The 24,139-nt window shown below is 41.2% G+C and overlaps 1 long non-coding RNA gene across 1 annotated transcript in view; it reads right to left on the bottom strand.

The window, feature by feature from the left end:
* Positions 1-510: 510 nt before the first annotated feature.
* Positions 511-24,139, bottom strand: part of LOC135409963 (uncharacterized) — a 29,343-nt gene continuing 5,714 nt past the window's right edge. Inside the window, exons 3-5 of the long non-coding RNA XR_010428456.1 lie at positions 11,399-11,467; positions 9,900-9,953; positions 511-4,269 (exon numbers count right to left, since the gene is read on the bottom strand). This is a non-coding gene — a long non-coding RNA (uncharacterized LOC135409963). The remainder of the gene's footprint in view (positions 4,270-9,899; positions 9,954-11,398; positions 11,468-24,139) is intronic.

Raw genomic sequence — 24,139 nt, 5'->3', positions numbered from 1 at the left:
AGGACATACCCTGAGCACACTGGCTGTTGGGGGACAGGTGAGTTGCAGGGGTGAGGTGCTAGCACAGCACACTCAAAACCCTATTGCCCCCAAAACTCTTGCTCAGAAAAGTGTATTCTACAAAATCCCTTCATAGCTTATAAAATGCAGCTCACTCATGATTAAAGGTATATAGCCAGATGCAGGATGTAACATTTCTAGGTTTGTTTTCATTAGCACATTCTGTAAAAACAAAACTGAGTTATTATGTGCAGTGGCTGCTCTATCTTTTATTCAATATAGGACATAGCAATGGAGAAGAAAGGGAAGGAAACAGAGCCTGCCATTTCTAGGAAAAATCTAAACAAATCCTAATTTCCAAATAACTTTCAACAATGGCATGCTATGAACTAAAAAGAAACACAACAGAACTGAAAGAAACAACGTAGAATCATAGAATCATCGAGGTTGGAAGAGACCTTTTAAGATCATCAAGTCCAGCCATCAACCCAGCACTATCACTGTAACCACTAAACCTCATCACCCAGCGCCAGATCCAGACACCTCTTAAACACCTCCAGGGATGGTGACTCTGCCACCTCTCTGGGCAACCTATTCCAATGCTTGACCACTCTAACAGGGAAAAAAAATTTCTAATATCTAATCTGAATTTGCAGTGTCTGAGTTAAGGCCATTTCCTCTGGTCCTCTCACTGCAGGCACGGTAGAAGAGACCAGTTGCCACGTGGCTACAACCTCCTTTCAGGTAGTTTTAGTGTGCAATGAGGTCCCTCCTGAGCCTTCTCAAGACTCAACAAACCCAGCCATTCTTCATAAGAAGTGTTCTCTGATCCTTTAATGAGCCTTGTTGCCCTTCACTGACTGGACACAGTCCAGCACCTCAATGCCTTTTTTTAAAGTGAGGGGTCCAAAACTGAATGCAGTACTTGAGCTACAGCCTCACCAATGCCAAGTATAGGGAGGTGATCACCTCATTTGTCCTGCTGGCTACACCATTCTTGACAGAAATGACAATTTGTATCAGTAACAAGTATTTGCCATCATCCTGAAAATAAAGGTGTTAGGACAATCCCATTATGAAAGGGGTGAAAGGTGTAAGAAAGATAGATCTTTTTGAGGGCACCATCAACACAGTTTTACCAAAACCAGAAAAAAAAAAAAGAAAGCTGTCTTGAGGCCAGGGCAGGCTCTCTGGCAGTCCAGAAAACTGACCCATGTGTCTAAGACTGGGTTCATGATGGCAAGGTGCCTCACTCGTGGCCCTCGGACCAGAAATCCACATTGCCCAGAGGACTGTAAGCTATCATGGGCTATTCTGGGATGGATTTTTCATAGTTGTTTGCATCTAACACGGACAAGTCTTTCTAATTCCTCAAAGAATTGCTAAGTATCTTCTAAACACTTTTCCACTTGCAGGTCCTGACACTGGGAACCACTAGGAATCATCAAAGGCTTTTGTCAAAATGGGAAAGGAAGACAACAAAAGACAATAGGGTTAAAGGTACGCATAGTTACAGAAGCAAGGCCCTTTTAAAGTCAAGGAAATGGAAAAAAAATCCCACAGAAACAGTACTGTAATTCTATAATCCATCCCAGATATAAAGGTTTGCCCTCACCTGTTTGAATCAATAAACAGGCTCTCAAGATCAAGCAGCTGAAAGTAAAGACTTGTGGAGTGATATGTTTAAAGAATTGAAATATGCTTAAATAATGGATGTTTCAGCTTGTGTACTGCACTTGATCAGCATATTTTTCCTTTTTATCACTTGCAGAAAACCTGCTGCTGTCTTTTGAGAGGCAAATAATTTAAACTGTGTCTAGGAGAGCTGTGATCTAAGATAAACAGCTATCATCAGAGTGATAGAGCCTGAGACAGCATGACACATATGAGTCAGGGAGTTTCATGATCGCAGCCTGATTGTTAGTTTGGAGATTCATTCTATCTGTGCTAGCCTAAGAACAAATATCTATAAATATGTGGTAGAAAGGGTGCAATTTTTTCTTCATATAATACCTGTTTTATGCTATATTGGAGCCAACTGAGTCACTGAAGTATCAGTGCACTGTTACAGTGCTTTTTTAAAAAAACTATTTCCATGGAATCTGGAATTGTGTATGCCTGTAATTATTTTATCATCAAAATTTGTAAGTGAATATTAACACCCTGCATCTTGCAAATTGCAGCCGAAAACAAACAGCTAATGTTAGATGCTCTCAAAAAATCAGGCTGCAGAGGATTCAGGCTGGACTATCCAAAATAGTGGGAAGATTTTCCCTGAGTTCTTCTACATGTCAGTTGCTTCTTGGTCAGATGGGAAGGACACCACCTCCCTCTCACACGAGAACAATGTGATGGTGAATTCATTCAGTCTCCTGAAGCACCTGGGGCATGGAACACAGAAGGAATCATGGAGAACAAGTATGTCATATGACCTGGGCTGGGATAGTTACTAGTGAACAAGGCAAGAGGCCTCCCATGGAACAGCACCATGACAAAGAAGAAAATACCTGCTTGGGAAATAACCCCTTCCCCCCAGACACCGAGTCACATACCAGGACCAGTGGGGAAAAAAACCAATCTTTTGAAGACTTACATCACACTGCACATTCATAAATGGTCCAAGACAGCATTTAACAGCTGCAAGAATCTGCATCCCCAATATATCTTTACTTTCGAGACAGTAATTTTGTAACCTTGCAATATTACCATTAACAATTTGATTAACATTACTAAAAACCTCTGTTCACACAGCCATGACAAAGCAAAACCTGGGGTCTTCTTAAACTAGAAAAATTAGCCTGATTAAAACTAACTTCTCAGCTGTGTTTATCCTGTAAGTCCAAAAATATGCATTTTCCCCTGTTAGAAAGATGCTCACAGCTTTGCACTGAAGAAGCTGTGCACTGTCTTGTGCAGCTCTGTCAGTATTAACATAAGTTTATGAAGACTTTGAATACTTCTGAAGGAAATTCCATAGAACACACTGAAAACTTACTCAGCCAGTTCCCAGCCCTTATAATGTGCTTTCCCACAGTGAGTAACTTAGGGTCCCTTTTCTGTCTTGTATCAAGTACCAATGGAAATTATATTTTACAAAGGAGAAGAAGAACCACAACTGCGAGTGGCACTACAACAGGAGACATCGGTTCTATATAGCTCTGTCCTGTTATTTGTGATATTAGAGATCCTGCACTGCCTTCATCTTGTTTTCAGTGACAAGGGCTGCAGTACTAAAAGCACACAAACCACACCATTTCTTGTATTTCTTTTGCTGACCAATGGTATGCAAAGGAGTATCCTGATTAGATACTCTTAAAAATGGCTCTATTGAAATGTAGGGTGAGAAATATTAATGCAGAGAACTTAGCATAATGCTCAGTGCTGCCCGTGCAGCTCTCCCAATGAGTTCCAATGAGCTTCAGAGAGAATAAGTCACTTTGAGGTGCCACAGATGCCAATGTTTAAAGTACAAATATAAAATAAGCTTTGCCTACAGGGAAATGCAGGCAAGTTCCTAACTCTATGTAGAATTTGCAGATTTTTTATTTCTAGCTAGAAAGGCTTCAGTTGCCTTTCGAAGAAGTGTGAGTATAAGGTAATACCCTTTCTTCATGGAGTCACTTGATCTACAGAGAGCTCAAGTTCAAATGTTCTCCCCAAGGCACTTATACCCCAGGAGTGCATCGTGGCCAGTGAGATATGCTCCTGTGAGGTTCTCTCAAACTGTTTTGCTAAAGCTTATTTAAATTTTTGCTGGATAAGGTGAAGAAACAGAGCTAGAGTGATGCAGAAGCCTGCACACTGCATCTGCAGGAGGAATGCTCTCTTTTCTGAAGACAAGGAACTTTAATCATTTCATATGAAGTAAAAAACCCACCAAACTTCAAAAGAAAGCAATGAGAGTGTTACTATGAAAGGATAGCCTCCTGCATACTGATGAGAGTTTTGCAATGCAGGTTATAAATGTTGGTTCAGCTTCCTTTGGTCTTCTTAAAACTGCATCATATGAAAAGTTAGAGAAGGGATCAATAATCAGTGTTCTTTTCTTCTCAGGTTTCCAGCATATAACAAATGCTTCATTTATGGTGGAAAGCATGTTTCCTTTCTTTTTCCTTTGGCCCACAGTCATTTCCTTTCCGGGCATATGCTCAAAGGCCGGGACTGCTCTTCTACTTCAGTTCCTGGATCTGTCTCTGATTTCATCAAACATCTGCAGATTTTCTGTGCCTCAGTTTCTCCATGTAAAACAGCGTCTTGAGATATCAGTAGCTGCAAAGTAAGAACAACAGGGTGAGGATACAGGAAATTTGGAGAGTTGACAGAGTTGTATTTCTGGAAATTTTATTTCAAAGCATTATTAAAAAAACTGTCAGTCTTGCAACTTATTAGTAGCCCAATGCCATACTCTGAAAAATAGTAGTATTTTACATATGGAATATAAACTGTAAGGCCAGGGGGGAAGTATCATAGTGTATTCCTAACAAAGAAGGAAGGGAGAAAGAAAACAATGCTGCTATGACATTTAAGAGTATTAAGTTATTTTGTTTGCGTTGGCCTAGATATATTTTCTTCTTTCTGCTCTAACTAGAACCATTTTTTAAAATTCACCATTACTCCAGTTAGAAGTAGGTGGGGTTTGTAAGTCTGGAATAGCTAATTTTAGAAGAACTGTGAGTCTTTTGCATTAAGCCAGTTACGGTTTGGAAAGCAGAGGCTGAATTACAGAGGAAGTAGTTTTTCTGCTGTTTTTAGTTTTGGGGTTTGTCTTGGGGTTTTTTTGGTGGTTTTTTTTTTTTTTTTTGGTTGGTTGGTTGATTAGTTTTGTTTGGTTTGGGGGGGGTGTGGTATTTAATCTCCAATGCATGAAGCTGGATCAGAGCAACTACCACTCAAAAATGTCCCTGAAAAGATGAACAGGACTGTATATGCTCTTTTGCATGCTAATGTCAGCTTCCTCTGCTAAGTTTCTACTTTGCAACTTCATCACAAAATTTCACACTGGGTTAAATTTTGGCATGATTCAGAAAAAGATGAGCGAGGAATTAATGAAAACAAAATGCAACAACATAACAGGAAACTAATAGTTCTGCTGCTTGAAAAACTGGGATGGGGAAAAAGGAGAAAGGGAAATGCTATCAGAAAAAGACATTTGCTGTTCTTCATTTCTTCATAGATCTATTTCTTATAACTGCAGTTCTCCAAAGAGATCTTTTAATCACTCTTTATTGTTATTAATGAGACCAGTTGCTTCTGTTATTTCCTTACAGTCTAGTTATCAAAAAACCTGTGAAGCTGTTGAATACCAACTGCTACCTGGAACCAAGTTTTGCTTATAAGCAAGTTAAATGATAACGCCAAATTCAAAGGCTGAATACAGAAGAATTTGTATATTTGTAAGTTGAGCCCATCCATAACCAATCTTAGTAAAGCAGATCTTTTGTCTCCCCAGCCAACAGAGGCACCTCTCTTAAGCTTAGTCTTGCTACATCTCTGCTACAGCTGGATAGTATTAAAAAAAAAAAACTCTTATAAAAAAATTCCAACAATGCTTTCCTTGGGAATATGCATCCATTACACTGATTACACAGCACTCTTACTGTGTGTCCTTTTGCTCTTTACTTGTTCTCCAAGGAGTTAGGATTAGTGTTAACATGACATCTCAGCTAGCTTGGTAGCTAGTCCCTTATTACAGGTTCTTCTCTGCATCTGAGATGAGACTGCATTAAGCACTGGCTTTGTGATGTATGCTAGGAAAGCCCTAATTTTTGTATTTATGAAACAAAGAACAAATTATCTTGTCCTGGAGTTCTCTCATAACAAGATTTTGCTGTACAAAATTCTAACTTGTTTCCTCCCTCCATCACTCTTCCAAAGTCTTACCTAACAGGCTACTAAAGGGATTTGTTAATAGCTATTCCCTTCCCCTGACCTTCCCCTCATGGCTGTTGAGTGAAATAACTTTCTGTAAGAGAAAAGCAAATGAATCATGATTATTTTTCAATGCATCATACGAGCCATCAGTACTTATTGTGTAGGCCCTACAATCACCAGTGATGACAAATGCAAAGACAATGAAATCATCATCTAATTTTGAGTTCCATTTACCTCTTTAGCACAAAGAAAAATTACCTAGCTGTAAATGGAGGTGTTTTTCATTGTATACATAAGACAGGCAATTGTAGCTAAAGTACAACAGAGCCTCAGGAAGGATATAACCAGAGGTTCTTTGTTTCCCCCCAGTGATGTTCTAACACTTAGGTGCATAGTAATACAAGGTCAGAAGTGAACATTTCTGCATACCCAGTGCTGAAGAAAGAGTGTGTGCACAACTAGTGGTTTTCAACAGTCTTAAATACTCAGACTCTGCCGGTTCAAGTTGTTACAAACTGGTCTGTACATGGTCAAGTTAGGTGACTTTCTACAATGGCTGGTTGCTTTTTTTTTCCCAGTAGAATGTCTCTGTTATCTCAACATTATTAAGAGTGTTTCCTGGTTAGAAATCTAACCTTGCCAGCTGTATCTTCCTGATAACCTCAGCATGCTCCGGGGTCACTGAACAGGTCACATGCACATTTTACATACCACAGTAGCCACAGCTCATAAAATTAATTTCTATAATGCTTTTGGCATCACCTTTTATTAACATATATTCAATTACGGCAATTATGATCAATATATATTCAATTAGAGCAATAATAGTGATCTCTTCAAGTTAGAGTTCAGAGGCAGCCATGAAAGTACATAGCATGACTGCAAATGTAGGGGCCCTTCAAGATCTCCCTTGAGGAGATGTGGGAGAGGAAGGAAGAGATTTAGTCTCCTAGTCTGCCTCTCCACTGCCCACTCTCTGAAAAAGGTGCACCAGAGAGGAGACTGAAGCCACACCCATGTCATTGACTTGCCACGTCCTGCCACTATGTCAGAAGTCACCATCTGCATCTTCACCTCTAGCTCAGCCACATCACATGGCTCCACAAATACCAGCCTCTATAGTATGACCAGAGGCCCCTTCCTTCTGCACCAGAGACCCAGCAGTCTTGTCTTCACTTAACAGGGAGATCAGTGACTGGCTTGTATGCTGGTCACTCTCATGTGAGGGTGACTTTGCTTGGGACAGGGTATTGTGCCATAGCCAACTCTCCTCCCATTGCTACAGCAGAGACCTGAATTACTGGTGGGTCAGCTCCTGAACAGCTGTAATTTGCAGCATGTATTTTTCTGGTTTATAACCAAGACCTGTCACAGTTTTTAGGTTTGTAAAAGACAGGGTCAATCACTTTCACCCACTACATCCAACAGCAAGGTATCTGATGAGAGAAAAGGACACAAGCAGCTCACTAATCTTTCTCTCAGGCTCCTTCTTCCAATTTGATTGTTTCTTCCAGTGAGATGGAAACAAGATGAAACTTTGGAAGACTCAAGTGGTATTGAATAGAGAAGCCGGGCAGGAGCACTGGACAGAGGAGATGTGATGGGAGGTGCCCAAAAACAGGGAGATGAAGTAGAGGAACTTTGCTTAGCTTCCTTTCTCCTTTCTGTGAAGCTTCAAGAACCTTCCTCGAGATTTATATCTATTGGACTAGTTGTCCTTAAAAGGAAAAGTGAAGAGCCCACTCCAGGAATTAGGTCACACACTTCAGCTTCCTGGCAATAAATAACGGAAACGGATCCGAGTGAAGGTATCAGTCAGCACATGGGTGTGCTTTCTGCCTTAAAGCCAGGAAGTCCAGTCTATTTTTTCTACTTCCCTGCTGTCATGGTTTAACCCTAGTCACTAACAAAGTACCACACAGCCACTTGCTCAGTCTCCCCACCCTGGTGGGATGGGGAAGAGAATCGGAAAAGGCTGAAACCTGTAAGTTTAGATAAGAACAGTTTAAATAATAATCATCATTATAGTAGTAGTAATGAAATGGAGAGAGAAAGAGGGAGAGAGAGGGTGTAATAAAACACAAGAAAGACAAGTGATGCATCATATAGTTGTTCAGCATCCACTGATGGATGCCCAGCCCATCCCCAAGCAGTGATCAGCCCCTCTTGGCCAACTGCCCCATTTTATATGCTGACATTATATAGTATGGAAAATTCCTTTGGCCAGTTTGGGTCAGCTGTCCTGGCCATGCTCCCTCCTTGCTTCTTCTGCACCTGCACACTGGCAGAGTGGGGGAGACTGAAAAGTCCTTGACTTAGGGTAAGCACTACTGAGCAATGCCTAAAACATAAAAATCCAAAACACAGCACTGTAACAGCTACTAGGAAGAAAATTAATTTTATCACAGCCAAAACCAGGACACCTGCTCTTGTGATTCAAGCATCTTGGCACCTTCAGAAACACTGGGAGGTTGTCTTTTAATTCCACACTTTTATTGTAAAATTTGTCTATTAAAATTAAAAGGGGGGGGGGGTGAGTGTTTATTGATTATAATTTCTGATTTCCCTCTCCTCCTTCAACTCTGACACAGCTGTGTCTTTTGGTCAATATCCACTTTCTAGTAGCTAATTAACTTTTACCTGTTAAGTTCAGATTTTACCGATTGTTTTAATATGATTATTTTTAAGAAAGAAAAAAGAATGCAAACAGTTCAACAAATATTTATAACACGAAACCAAACACTCCAAAACCAAATCCAAATTAATCTCAGCAATCCTGATCACCATGAAATGCTTGGTGGCCATTAGTCTCATTTTCATCTGGACTATGCACCTCTGCCCCTTGCACTTTTAGTCAACCTAGAAGCCTCTTGAGGTTATGTAGTTCTACAGTACAGATATGGGTGGGAGGGCTGCAAGCAGCAGTGCAAAGAGAACACTCGGTGGTGTAGTAGTCCTGAAACAGAGCTACAGAGAAAATAATAATATTTGCAGATCTCCCACTCATACCTCTCTCTTGTCAGTACTGTGAAGTTATGCGTTACAGCAGTGTGAATCTGCAGGGGTTCTGTTCGAAAAAACTGAAGTCAGAAGAAAATACACAGAAAATTAGGTTGTAAGAGAGGAAGCTTCTAGAAGAAGATAACATTCCTCTAAACAAAGCCCAAGGTAACATGACCTGTATCTGCAAATAAATAGGACTAGGAAATAACCTACCAGAAGTAAACTCATTTTTGGTGAAAAACCTCCTCTAGGTCATCTTGTAAAGTCAAATCAGCTTTACTTGAATATCACATAAAAAGCCATTTTCAAAGTCAATACCATCTTCTTGAATAGGACCTTCTAGGAGCCTTGACTGATGCCTATAGACATTTGGCAATACAATGTGAATTGAAGGAATTCATAGTGCCCATGGGAATTTTTAAAACCATGTCAGCCTCCTCAGAAATGATATAGTGTGCTTGTAGAAAAGTCAGAGGAGCAAACCTCCAAATGAAATATCCCTACTGACTCCTGCAGTCAAAACCAATCCCAGCAGAGGATCTTTGAAAAAAAACCAATCCCAGCAGAGGATCTTTGAAAAAAAACCACCCAATCAACCAATGAATCTTCAGGCTCTACATGTTTATTTAATTCTAAGAAATTAACCCCTTTGGATCCTTTGTAAATCCTAGATGCATCATGCTGGTGACATTACTCACATGAGTAGAAAAAAGTCTTCTGTCTCAAGGATCTTTATGGACTACTTCTATGAGTGATAACTGTAGGGATAGGTACAAATTCAGAAGAATTTGTGATGGAAAGCAAGGAACTCGATTTTCACTAGGAAGGCTTTCTGCTTAAATGGTAACTGTTTCTCAAAGGCAGTTTCAATGCTTTCTCCCCCCTCCCTGCATAGCAAGAGTTCTCAGCCTTGCTCTCTGATATGTGAGAGGAGAGTGATAGCCCTAAGAGACATGCACAGAGGCCTTGGGAAGGCGAGGGAGAAACGGAGAGGATAAAGAGGCCCTGAAAGGGCAGGAGCTCACCTTTTTTCCCTGGAGGCCCAGTGTGCCTACATCATCAAGAAATGGTCCTTGCATCTGAAATAAACCTTTTTTTTTTTAATCCTTCCAGTGCCTTGGCATTATTGGGAAGAATACCTGTGTATGTTTTACCTTGCATAACAGATGTTATTCTTAAAAAAACCTAAGCAGCTTCAGGGTGTGGTACATTTAAACAAGGGGGGTAAAAATGACAGCTGTGACAAACAGGAGATGGGGATGAATCACTGAAAGTTATGTGATGGAAATGCAGATGGTATAAGAAAGAATTTGAAGCTTCCAGAAGAGGGAAGCAAAGAATGCTTATCAACATTTTAAGATTCCAAAGTAATTCATCAACATTTCTCCCTCCTCTACTGTTTCTGAAGCAAAAGTTGAGTGGCCCACTCCTTAAAAAGTCATGATGGCTTCTTCCTAAAACAGTTGCTGGTTTTCATCCCTGAGCTGAGCAAAGCTTGAGGAAATTCTTGGTCACAAGGTACATTATCTTCCCAGTGCAGGTAGTTAATTCATGACAGCTACTCTGCTCAAGGGCTGGCTGTTGGTTCTACTCCATGCAACTTTGTGGGGAGTCTAGAACAGATGTGATATGCTGTTTGCATAATTCAAAAATCTCTGTGTATTTTTTTTGTTCTAAATTTCAGCTCTTGGAATCATGATTAAGAGAGGACCTCCAGGTTTCTGTCTGAATTACAATTCTTCCTTGTTATGGTTTCAGAGAAACAGTTGAAAACAGGAACCATGAATGCTAACTACAGAATCTGGTAAGACAAAATACATGATTCTAAGCCACTACCATAGTTTTTTTTTGGTAATCTAATACTTATTTGAAGATCAGTATGAGGCTTGTCCTGAGCAGCCTGCTGTGGCTAGTCTTGCTTCAGTGGGGGGTTGGACTAGATGATTTCAAGAGATGCCTACCAAGGACAATGATTCTGTGATTCTGTGTTTGCAATGTCAGACATTTCATTAAAATCATAAAGGGGTTCATCTTACCAAAAGTAAGGAGACATGTTGTTTTCTGTTGCTGTGTGCTGATCATTTCCCAGATGTTCCGCCCGAGTATAAGTGCACACCCCCCCCCCCTCACCCTCACATACAAATACACAAACAGATGGTCTTGCTCTTATCTAGTCTGTATGAATAATGACTTGGTTATGATAAAAAGCACAACTGGAATTTCTTTTGAATAGATGTGTCAGAATGATAATGTAAGCCAATATGAAGATGACATTTCATTGTGTTAAGCCAGTGACAAAGGTGAAAAGTATGAAGGTGCCAGTCTCACACTTCTCTCCAAAGCAGTTCTTTATGCAGCTCTGATATGCCATATTTCCACCAAGCAGAGAGTGAGATCTGAGAAATAAGCCTTCATATGCAGCCCACCACATCCCACTTCCACAGTGATCATGCCTGACTGTGGATCTGTGACAGTCACGGTATTTCAGAAGGCTCTTAAGACACTGGCATACACTTTCACTCACCACTTCCCCAAGCAGCCACGTGTCCACGTGTCTTGAGTACATCACCTATAGAGTCTGAGCATTGTGAGCCTGAAACACAGTAAGAGATCAGTTGAATCAATAGCACTTCGTACCCTATGGGAAAGAGAAATCATAGAGTACAACTGCATTTAAGGTAAGCAATCATACCTTGCCATTTTTAAAATATGTCTTTCATGGTGTCTATTAAGTTGTTGAAACCACTGGTTTCAGAGCTCTATCGAAAATGTAAACATGGTCTAACGTGTACCTCTAGTTTTAGGGCAACGCTTTGCAGCATTTTCTTTCTGCTCTGAGCACTACAGGACTAAGGACAGTAGCCCACTTGCCTTTTAATTGTCAAATTTCATGTATTTTACCAGGAAGACTCAGATTTTTGGGGTTTGTTTTTTTGTTTTTGTTTTGTTGTGGGTTTTTTTTAAGATAAAAGCATGGAGAATTGTTTTGAATGCAAATACCTTTATGAAGCACACATGAGATTATAATATACTTATGGAGGACAGTAGAAATCTTATTCATACACAATTAAAAAACCAGTTTTCTTTCATTAAAAGCTGTTACAATATGTTCAATATACTGACTGCTCAGCAAAGAAATCCTGCAGGAGAGAAAACAATAGGTCCAATTACCAAAAACTTGGAGTTCAGAATCCACACCAAAAGCCAAGTGCCAACACAATATTTTTAGATAATATAATACATTAATTGAAGTTATCGCCCTCTTTTTATGGAAATCCTGGGCTATTATAAAACTTGTCCAGTAGGTAGGTGCTTCCTATTCATAAAACAGCTGAGTGCTAAGGGCACACTAATGAATTATTGCTCTGCCAGAACCACAAGCCTCAGGAATGAATCGCTTGCAGGGAGTTGGGGAGCAGTAGCCACGTAGCTGTGCAGAACATTTTGCACTTGCAAAATTCATCTTTAATGAATGTATTTTACCCCTTCTCCCATTCAAAACCAAGGACATTATTTCAAATTCTCACATTCCACTAAATAACACACAGAAGGAAAGGTCACAGTCTGAGACCAAATGTCAGCACCTGTCAGCATTTTCACTAGCAGTCCTCTTTATCTGAAAAGCTACTCAAACTGTTTCATAAAGCTACTTACATTAATAATTATGATTTCCTTGCTATGTAAACTTAAATGCTTATTGAAGTTGGCCATAAAAACCCCATATGTCTGTGGCTAAAGGAAACAGTCCTTAATTTATGGGCTGAGTGTTTGCAAATGAATGTGTATCTGAGACATCAAGACTAACATTTTCCTCATGTATTACGCTGTGCATTGCAGTGCTTCAACATTGAAAGTAAACAAAACCCACTTAGCCGGTACCTCAGTAGCAAGTCTGTAGCTGGAAATGCTACTTCTATGAGCCTTCCAATAAACTTTTCATGTTTAGCATCTGGAACAGCATTAACTGATCTGGCTCTTCCAAAAGAAATCCAGCAATGTGAATGCAGCGATGTCTTTGAAAATCATCATCCATCAAAGGGTAGGTTGTTTTACTTGACATATTCAATGCATCTACATGGAAAGTTTTACACAAAGGCATCCTAGGGTGATGAGGGAGCTGGCAGAAGAGCTCGCCAAGCCGCTCTCCATCATTTACCAACAGTCCTGGCTCACTGGAGAGGTTCCAGATGATTGGAAGTTGGCAAATGTCACACCGATCCACAAAAAGGGCTGCAAGGAGGACCTGGGAAACTACAGGCCCATCAGCCTGACCTCAGTGCCTGGCAAGGTTATAGAGCAGATCATCCTAAATGCGATCACACAACATCTACAGGATCAGATCCAGCCAGCATGGATTTAGGAAGGGCAGGTCCTGTCTGACCAACGTGATCTCATTTTATGATCCGGTGACCCACCTGGTGGATGAGGGGAAGGCTGTGGATGTGGTCTATCTGGATTTCAGCAAAGCCTTTGACACTGTCTCCCACAGCACACTCCTGAAAAAGCTGGCAGCCCACGGCTTGGACAGGGGCACTCTCTCCTGGGTTAAGAACTGGCTGGAGGGCCGGGCTCAGAGAGTGGTAGTGAATGGTGGAGAGCAGCCAGGCAGAAAGGGACCTGGGAGTCTGGATTGACAGGAAGCTGAACATGAGCCAGCAGTGTGCCTGGGTGGCCAAGAAGGCCAATGGCATCCTGGCCTGTATCAGGAACAGTGTGGCCAGCAGGTCCAGGGAAGTGATTCTTCCCCTGTACTCAGCGCTGGTGAGGCCACACCTGGAGTACTGTGTCCAGTTCTGGGGCCCTCAGTTCATGAAGGACATTGAGGTGCTGGAGCAGGTCCAGAGAAGAGCAACAAGGCTGGTAAAGGGACTTGAGCACAAGTGAGGAGAGGCTGAGGGAGCTGGGGTCATTTAGCCTGGAGAAGAGGAGGCTCAGGGAAGACCTCATCACTCTCTACAACTCCCTGAAAGGAGGTTGTAGCCAGGTGGGGGTTGGTCTCTGCTCCCAGGCAACCAGCAGTAGGACAAGAGGGCATGATCTTAAGCTGTGCCAGGGGAAGTTTAGGTTGGATATTAGGAAGAAATGTTTTACAGAGAGAATAATCAGACACTGGAATGTGCTGGCCAGGGAGGTGGTGGTTCAGTGTCCCTGGAGGTTTTTAAGATGAGACTGGATGTGGCACTTAGTGCCATGGTCTAGTAACCACAGCGGTGTTGGATCAAGGGTTGGACTTGATGATCTCGGAGGTCTTTTCCAACCTGGTCGATTCTATGATTCTATGATCTTCCTAATTTGCCACTCATCTAGCAGGAGTGTTCACATGTTATAATTTTACTGAAAAACAGAACAATTATTCTAGCTGCAAGGATAACTTTGTTGCTCTAAACTGCTTAAATGCTTTTTGTGTGTCCCTTTTCCTTCGGAAAACAAAGCAGCATAAATAAACAAGGACCACAACATTAAACAGAACAACAACATTTGTCTCTTGTTCTATCATATTAATCAAGTGTTAACAATGCATTTGTAGTAAATATTTATGGAATGCTTTTTCTGGTGTCCTGGGAACATACTGTGATTGCTGATAAAAGTCAAGATGCCATTGCCCTTCTTGTTCACCTGGGCACACTGCTAGCTCATATCCAGCTGGCTATCAACAAAGATACCCAGGTCCTTTTCCACCAGGCTGCTTTCCAGCCACTCTTCCCAGCCTGTAGCACTGCATGGGATTGTTGTGACTCAAGGAGAGGACCCATTACTTTGCCTTGTTGAACATCACAGCGTTGGCCTAGACACATCTATCCAGCCTGTCCAGTTCCCTCTGCAGAGCCTTCCTGCCCTCCAATAGATCAACACTCCCACCCAGCTTGGTGCCATCTCCAAAGTGACTGAGGGTGCACTCAATCACCTTGTCCAGATCATTGATAGAGATATTAAACAGGACTGACCTCAATATGGAGACCTGGGGAAAACCACTAGTGACTGGCTGCCAACTGGATGTAACTCCATTCACCACCACTCTCTGGGCCTGGACATCCAGTCAATTTTTTACCCAGAGTCAGTGCACCCATCCAAGATATGAGCAGCCAGTTTCTCCAGGAGAATGCTTTACGAAATGGCTTTATTACAGTCCAGGCAGAAAACATCCATAGCCGCTCCCTCATCCACTAAGCAGGTCACCCTGCCATAGAAGGAGATCAGGTTGGTCAAGGACCTGTCTTTCCTAAACCTGTGCTTGCTGGGCCTGCTCCCCAGTTGTCCTTCATGTGCCTCTCATGGCACTTGAAGTGATCTGCTCCATGAACTTCCTCCACACCAAGGTCAGGTTGACAGGCCCGTAGTTCCCTGGATCTTCCTTCTTACCCTTCTTGTAGATGGGCATCACATTTGCTAAGGTCCAGTCAACTGGGACCCCCCTGGTGAGTCAGGACTGCTGGTAAATGATGGAAAGTGTCTTGGTGAGCACTTCCACCAGCTGCCTCAGTACCCTACATCCAGGTGGTGATGACACAGACAATGAGGAACAGCAGATATATATCTTACTACTCCTCAATGATTTTGGAAGCATCACAGAAGCAACATATAGAAAAAGATAAAAGGTAAGAAAATAATTATACTTTTTTTACTCTGCTTTCTTCCTTAACTAGTTAGCAACTGACATTTATGTTACTTTTTCTAGAATGAATTTTCTGCAAGAAAATCAAAATTAAGTCTAAAAGAAGGTGGCTACAGTCTAAATGTAAATCCTCTTTCTCAGGGCAGGAAGGAAATGGGATGATCTCCAGACATCTGTGTGAGTCACAGCATGCTAATGAGAGGTAGATGGGCATACTTATTTGGCACAACTTTTTTATAATTTGGTGTAACTATTCTCTTAGCTTTTTCCTTAATTACATTGACATGAGGTAAAAAGAGCAACAGGTCCCAGGATGTTTGACTTAGATTTGCCCTGATTTGTACAACTGTAAAAGACAAATATTTTAGGATTTCAGAGGTTAGGACTAAATAAGGCCAGAGATTTAAATAAACCCATGTTTAGGTCTCCATTTCCTTGAATCCCATTTACAAATTATTATATTGAAAATGGAACTAGAAAAGTTTGGACTCAGTGCTGTTAGTATTGAAAATCTGCTAAACCCCTGAAATTGTAGCTTTAAAATATATTTTTAGTATTGTGTTTCGCTAGTCTCAACAATATCAACCCACCAGAAAGCTATGCATGCATGAAAGAGCTGGAGGCACAGCAATTAGTTTTAGATATTATGATATTCCAGGAGCTGAAAGGATCTGATCAGTTCAACTGCTGTGGAAAGGGGTTGCTATTGCCTAACCCTGCCTCAAGCATCAAGGTTTTGGCTTGCAAATACTACCAGGAACCTAGGTTTACTTAATATCTTACTTAATACCTATTATCTAAGAGCAGCATTTTTGTATTCTGCTCAATGTGCTGCATGCTCCTCCCAGACACACAAAATTAGCTTAACTCCAGTTTGAGAGAAGAAAGGCTGTATCATATAATCAAGAGTCCACTGGGCAACAGTTCCCCTTCCTTTGGTTGCATGTCCACACCTGGACACAGAAGTTTTATATTTTCTTCTAAACTCATTATCTAAGATTAAAAAAAAAAAAAACAACAAAAAAACCAAACCAAAAACCAAACAACCAAACAAAAAAACCCAACCAACCAACCAAACAAACAAAAAAACCCAAAAAAACAAACCAAACAAATAAAAAAACCCCAACAACTGCTCCCCCCAAAAAAACAACCAAAAACCACAACCAACCAAACAACAAAACTCAAATCCACATATGATTTGTCCATGCTATCAGGTGGAGATAAATTCATTTTGTTATCCAGATGATGTCTGGGAACAATGAAAATAGAAAGCTTCTGGACTGAAGCTGTGCTGGTCTTCAGTTCTCTTCAGAGATGGTCTATTGCAGCAGGGCTAGAGATTCAAATAGTCCAGATGCTTTACAAACCATAGGTACTGTAGGAGCCAGAGCTTTGCCATACATAAATACTGCAGCAGAGATAGAAATAGTACCTGTACCTTGGGAAGACTTTCTGAGCTAGGCTTATTTATTTGGACTTTGCTGAGTGTGCAGTCTTAAATGGATGGTCCGTGAATTTCAGTTATCTGGTCTTTTTTAGCCTCTATGAATAAATAAATCATAACCCATGAAAAGATTAGCAGCTTTTCTCACTGCTGATAAGTCAGAATCCCGTCAAACAGTGTAGTACTCCAGGTTTCTGCTAGTCAAAAGGCTCTGAAAGACTCAACTGATACAAATTTAAAGTCTCATAGTTTCATAATGGAGCAAATCTCCTTCCAAGGGGATATTAAGATAAAATGTAGTGCTTGCTGTGGTGCCATTCAGCAGACATTTAAACAGTACCAGCTAGGACTCAGAGAATAGTCACTGAGGTTATGAGGTTTTGCTCTGAAGTCTTCTACCAATTCCAGAGCACGCAGAAATCCTGTGCCAAGTTAGGTCCTCCACACTGTTGGGAGAACATATACTCCAAAGCTGCTCTATTGCTGAGTGAAGCTCTCTGCAGGAAGGAAAGAAAGTTCAATCTTTGTTCAGCCAGAAAGTTCAGGCCCTTCCACAGATGCAGCTGAGGGCTGTATACTACCCCGTGCAGCTGCATCTGGCCTAAGCAGGCAGCCGGGATCTGCCAGGGTGTGTAGCAGGAGTGCAGAAAATACCGATGACTAACACTAACCACTCACACCCTTACATTACTTCTAGTTTGACTCAGACAAGACTACCCTTTTCTATTTTGTTTTGCCATACTCTCACTCACTTCCAGAAGGTAGTCTTTCTGATATGTTGATTTTTGTTATTTAGCATTTGATCTTTTCACAAAAGTCAGCATTTGGTCGCCAGAAGGAAGTTTTAGGACAGCTGAAGTGCTGTCTTAGCAATCACAGATGAGATGGTTATATCACACAAAAGCCTTTTTGTGTCATGACTAATTTCAGATCCTCCCTATTTCTTATGCAGATTTCAGCCTTGTTCCCTCATACACAGAGAAATAAATTCTGCATTTCCTTCTGGCTTTTCCTCTAGGACACAGACTTATTCAGAACAATCAGATGAGCTCAGGAGGCAACAGGAAGACATCACCAACAGCACTTGCTATCTACCCTGCAGGACTCCTTTGCATTTCACTGCATGTCTGTCCCTGGCACAGAAGGGCTACAGGAGCTAATCTTCTTTCTATAACTGCACACTTGGTCAAAGGCCATCTTTTTTTCTCACTTTCCCAAGAAAAGTGTCCTGCTAGGGCAAACTCTAGACTGCACTCTCCTACCAGCAGTGAAATATTAGCTTTCTGTGTTTTTCTGCATGTTCTGGCTTTGCTAGGAGAAGTCTCACCTATGTCAGGTGAGTATCTCTACAAATCTGTTATCTACAGTGGTCCTGACTAATATCTGCTGAAGGATAATCCTCTTCACAAGTGCAGCAGGTGTTACAGAACTTTATCTACCCTTTGCACCACTGTAGCCTCATACAGGCAAATGCCTGATAATGTTAAGATAAGTCTCAGCGGAGGTAAAGAGAAAGTATGATTGCTGTCCCTATTTATAGGTTTGTTATTCTCTAGATGAAACTAATGTACACACAGGTGTCCTGTTCCCAGGAAGCCATACTCATTATGAAACAACTCAAATATAAATAATTAATCTGTTTTATTGTATCCAATTTCAGGCAAAACAAGGCTAAAAAGAGAAAATAAAAGCCAAACAAATACATAGATCCTACTTAAACAAAGTCTTCTAGTTTAATTCTGATGGGGCAGTTTCTTGCAGCTTCTGCTGCTCTGAATAAATCAGGCGTGCATTTCCCTTCACTGATAGAGTATTGCTTTCAGAAGTAAAACTTGCTTTGATTACAGCTGATTACTCACATGCTTCTTTCGATATTTTCTGAAAGCAACATCAGGTGTGTCAAAAGACTCTCCTTATGGCTGCCTCTGCAATTACAAAGCAAGTCTCCTAGATACTATTTTTTTTTTTACTTGGGTAGATGAACTCCTTACATAATAAACATGCCTTCAATTTTTGAACATCTGTGACTATATTTACCTCAAAGGACAGATATACTCCACAGCAGGACCATAGCATGTTTTGACTCCCAGTCACCCTGATTATGGCATCTCCTGAAAAATCCTGCAACTATCTCCCATGCTTAACTCACCAGGAGAGATGTTTATCTGGGTCTTCACCTGAATCAGTACTGGGATGGTGCAAAGTGGTACATCTGAAGCCAAGGGGCAGGAATCACTCCCAGGCTCCCCTGGAAGAAATGCAGCTTGTGAGACTGTTGATGGAATTTTTTCATCTGTTCGAGAAGAAACTTCTACAAGTAAAGTAGTTTTAAGGATTTGCTCCCATTACTTATCAAGAAGTACATATTTTCATGACAATTCAGCTATCAGATACGCAGATTGCATACCTATCTCCCTGCTTTCCTAAAGACAGACAGCAAGAGTAACAACATGTATTGTTACTTAAGTCTTATAATTTGAACTTGAGAATTTCTTTTTCCAGAAACACTGAAAGAAAATCCCTTGCACCCCATCTATCACATTAGGGGAAAAAATGCTGAAGAAACTTGAGGGTGGCCCCCTCTGCCAGTGCCTTCCCTGGACTTTCTGTTTCAGTCCTGTTGCCATTGCACTCTTTCCTCAGATTACAACTCCATAACATAGCAACTGCTGGTGATCTCTTTTGGTTCCCCATTTCTAAAGAAAAAGAAAAGCTTGCCTTGGCTTTACAGGTGAGATGTCAGCATTCCTTCTCAATCCAACACGAGAGCTGGCTTCCTTCCCTAATCCCTCAAGGACCAAGTGCCATGCCCATATCTCTTTCAGAGCATTCTTCCAGTGTGCTCTTTAATTCAAATAAAAGCTGGCATTGAATTTTTCTTCCTGATCTTCCTCTTGACAGCAGAGGCCAACTTCACCACTCAGTCAAAAACAGGAGCCCTCCCTCAGCCCTATCCTCATCTGAGATGTATTTAAGCAACCAGTCAGCTGCTTTGTACAACTGCATAATATTAAAAGCAAAGAAAATATATTAAATTCTACATTAGGCCTATGGAAATATTAGAGAAGTATAATCAACATTAAAAAATCACACCAAAGATAACTGTTAGAGTATGTACTAAAGAAAGCAAAGTCAAAATTACAGAATTCTAGCACAGAATTTATAAGAGAGAGACAGAAAAAATCGAGCCAAACACTAGGGGACTTGCCTTAGAGCTAAAGATCTGAAAATGTTTGGTCTTTAAACCAAACATTTTGTAACTAACTGTTATTTGGGACTAGCTTTGTTAGAAAGATTCACAACAAATTAAGAAGAAATGTGCAATAGCCTGAGGCTGGAATTGAGTCATTTTTTCCCTACAGTTCCTTTTTCATACTTGGTTTAGTCAAAAGATTGCAAGTTCAGTGCAGAAAAAAAAAAAGCACAAAAATTTTCAGCTTCAGTTGCTCACAGCACAAACTATGCTGACCTTTTCCAGACAATTACATAAACCAGCAATGATAAGCAGTAGGGATCCCTATTAAAATACAACCCACAGCTTTTGTATGTGTGCATGCCTTCTTTTTACCCACAATTACTGGCTACACTGAAAAAGATTTTATGAAGAAAAACAACAGATATGACAAATTCCAACAGAAATCAGATTCCAAATATGAACAGCAAGCATAACCACAGCTGAATCCAGCATTTGCTTAATTCACCAGGGATGGTCTGAGACATCTTTTATCCTTTATATTCAACTCAAACTAGGCATGCTAGTAAAACCCCATTAATCTGTTTCATGAGTCATAGGCATCTTTGTTCTGTGCACATTGCTGACAGTTTCCTTTATCTGAGGGTGGAGAATGTGCTTTGTATAAAGTTTCAATTTGTGTGTAAGTTTTCTCTGGCAGAGTGCATGTGCCCTACGCAAGAGACTGTTTTCCTGTGCCACATATTGCTACAGCTGAAATAAAGTAAAAATCTCAAGCAGGAAATCCTTTAATAAGAACTGTTCCTCTTTTCTCAGTATTTGCAAAGAAATGGAAATAACTGAGCAGACCTTTGGTTGCTTGGTTTCTAACACACAGCCTAGGTAGTTGTATTTAACAGAAAAAGTAAGTAAATCTAGCATCACTGTTTGCTTGTTGGATCACCAATACAGTGATTAGTGTTGGGAAATAAGTTATGGTGGGTTTTTTGATAGCAAAAAGCAGCTTTCTGTGGAAAAGGAATGCCAACCTCTCCTACACAGTTTGGAGGGAATCAGATTTCAGTCCACTGCTACTCCTTTTGACTTTTCCAGCAAGAGCAGGCATTTCTGAGACATTCCCCAAATCATGTTTGAGGATGGCAATATAAACAAATGATTCTTTTTTCTTGAAAACAGGTTTAAATTCACCATCAGTAAAGCGAACATAGCTACATAAAAATGCATCCACCTCTCAGTGCAAAAAAGAAAGTTCTACTTCACCTTCTGAAGGAAGATACTTTGAGGATGTATAGTTTATTATTTTCTTCCATTCTTTCATTCATGTTTCTGAGCTCTAAAATAGCTCCACACAAAATTAATGCTGTTGAATTAATGAAGGTCTGTAAGCCAGATGCCTGAGAATTTGATCAAGGGATCAAGTGTTGATTTTCACCTTCCCGTATTATCAACTAGAACACTTGAAAAAGGATGTAAACATAAATGATGTAAATTTAACTTAAGTAAATATAAGCAGTATTAGATTTTATATATGTATCAAATTAGTTGCGTGTATCAATCTCAGCTTTTAGACTTGTAAAATCCTTTATATCATTATACAAATGCATCACTGAATAAATGCTGATAGCAGGGGATAAGACAATTTGTGGTATACTGTGAATTACACTGATAATTAAACATACCTGGAAACTCACAGAAACTTCAAGAGTTGTATAAACAAAATTTAAAAGTTATATAAATTATTATTTGTAAATAAAGGCAAAGAGGCATGTGCAAGAATGGCATAAACTTGACATTCAGCTGTTGCCAAAACTGGTGTGCTGAGCTGATGTTTTCCTTAAATCCCATTGTGTTGAATTTAACAAGTCCACTGCAAAAGCACTGAGCGAGAACAGAACTTGACAGGTCAGATGCATGTTTGTCCATGGTTTCACCCTCCTCATGCATCCTCTCCTGCCCAGCATTTCTTCTGAGGCGGGAAATTCATTACCATAGGCCAAATAGAGAAGCAAAGCTTGATTTTCCTTCTCATTAGCCAGCTTTAAGATGTGAGCACTAAGGCCGGTGAGTAGAGCTAATGCAGCAGAGAAAAATACTGTGAATCTGGAAGTGTTTCAAGACATTTCCAGCTGTGCATAAGACAGCAACAAAGAGATTCTTCTATCTGCCTTGTCTCGATGCTGTCTTCAGAAAAGAGAGTGGGCTAGGAAGCTATTGTAGAGAGTGGCTGGCAGAGCGTGGAGGAGACTATTGTACAAAGCCTCTGGAAATCATTGGGTTGTTTTTGTTGCTATATCAGAGAAACAACATGTTGAAAACATCTGGTTTTTTCTGGTGGTGTCAGTTTTGTGATGCCAAATCCCCTCAGCACCAGAATGTAACATAGCTGAGAGTCAGTGTGCTATGTGCTCCTGCTTGCTGTACTTCAAGATCACAGAGCAGGAATAAAAACAGAAATCTCAGTTCCTAAGCTCCCTATTTTCATCACTAAACAATCACTATCTTTGCTCAAAATATGGAAAGTCCTCTTTTGAAGCTTTACACGAACCATAAATAATTTTGTACATTCTATACTCTAATATAAAGGCAGTGGATGTCTGCAGGACTTGGCTACTTTAATTATAAAAGGACAGCTCATTCCCCGTAATCACACTGCCTCACAGAATATTCACAGAGAGAGGCTAAGTGCACCTTTCTCTACCTTTCTGTAATGTTCATCTAAACCATAGGCCACAGTTATCCCCAGTGTCCCATTACATGGCACTGTCCCATAGGAACCCATGCTAGCAGGGTGCCTCTATAGGGAAGGGACTTGTAGCGGGTTTCTGTGGCTGGGTTTTGGTAGCAGGGGTGGGGCTACAGGGGTGGCTTCTGTTAGAAGCTGCTAGAAGCTTACCGTGTCCCATGGAGTCAAGGCCAGCCAGCTCCAGGACAGACTTCCTGCCGCTGACCAAGACCAAGCCAATCAGGAGTAATAAGAATGCCTGTGTGATAACATATTTAAGAATAGAAGATTGTTGCGTAGAAGAAATTCCAGCCAGGGAAGAGTGGAGTGAGAACATGTGAACAACAAAGTAGACACCAAGGTCAGTGCAGAAGGAGGGGCAGGAGGTGCTCCAGGTGCTGGAGCTGAGGCCCCTGCAGCCCATGGTGCAGACCATGGTGGAGCAGCTGTGCCCCTGTAGACCATGGAGGACCATCGGGGTGCAGAGACCCACTTGCAGCCCATGGAGGAGCCCATGGTGGAGCAGGTGGACGCATGAAGGAGGATGCGATCCCGTGGGAGGCCCAAGATGGAGCGGGGTCCTGCCAGGGACATGCAGCCCATGGAGGGGGAAGCCCACGCTGGAGCAGGTTTTTCCCGGGTAGGACTTGTGGCCCCTGTGGGGGACCCACATTGGTACAGCTCATCCTTGAAGGACTGCACCCCATGGAGGAGTGACCCACGGCACAGCAGTTTGGGAAGAACTGTTGCCCAAGGGATGGACTTACACCGGAGAGGTCCATCAAGGACTGTCTCCCATGGGAGGGACCCCAAGGGAGCAGGGAAAGGACTCCTCTCCCTGAGCAGCAGCAGAAACAACAACTGACCACAACCCCCATTCCCCGTCCCCTGCACCGCTGTGGTGGAGGAGGGAGAACATGGAAGAAAGGATGGGTGGGGAGAAGGTGTTTTTAAGATTATTTTACTTCTCACTCTTTGGCTCTTATCCTGTTAGTAATAAATTTAAGTACTATGCCCACTTTGAGTCTGTTTTGCCCATGAAGGTAATCAGTAAGTGACCTCTCCCAGCTGTTATCTCTACTTATGAATCCTTAGCTGGTTTTTTTTCTGTCTCCTCTGTCCAGTTGTAGAGGGGAGAGTGAGAGAGTGGCTTTAGTGGGTACCTGGCATCCGGCCAGGGTCAACCCACTACAGGACTGAAGTGGCAAATGTGTATTTGTCACACAAAGCATAGATGTATACATACCATTAGCTCTTACCAAAGATCAAGAAGAAAGTAATAACAGACTTCTA

Source organism: Pseudopipra pipra, chromosome 2, assembly GCF_036250125.1.
Source record: "Pseudopipra pipra isolate bDixPip1 chromosome 2, bDixPip1.hap1, whole genome shotgun sequence".
Lineage (NCBI taxonomy): Eukaryota > Metazoa > Chordata > Aves > Passeriformes > Pipridae > Pseudopipra > Pseudopipra pipra.
This window is presented reverse-complemented; position numbering and strand designations above follow the sequence as displayed.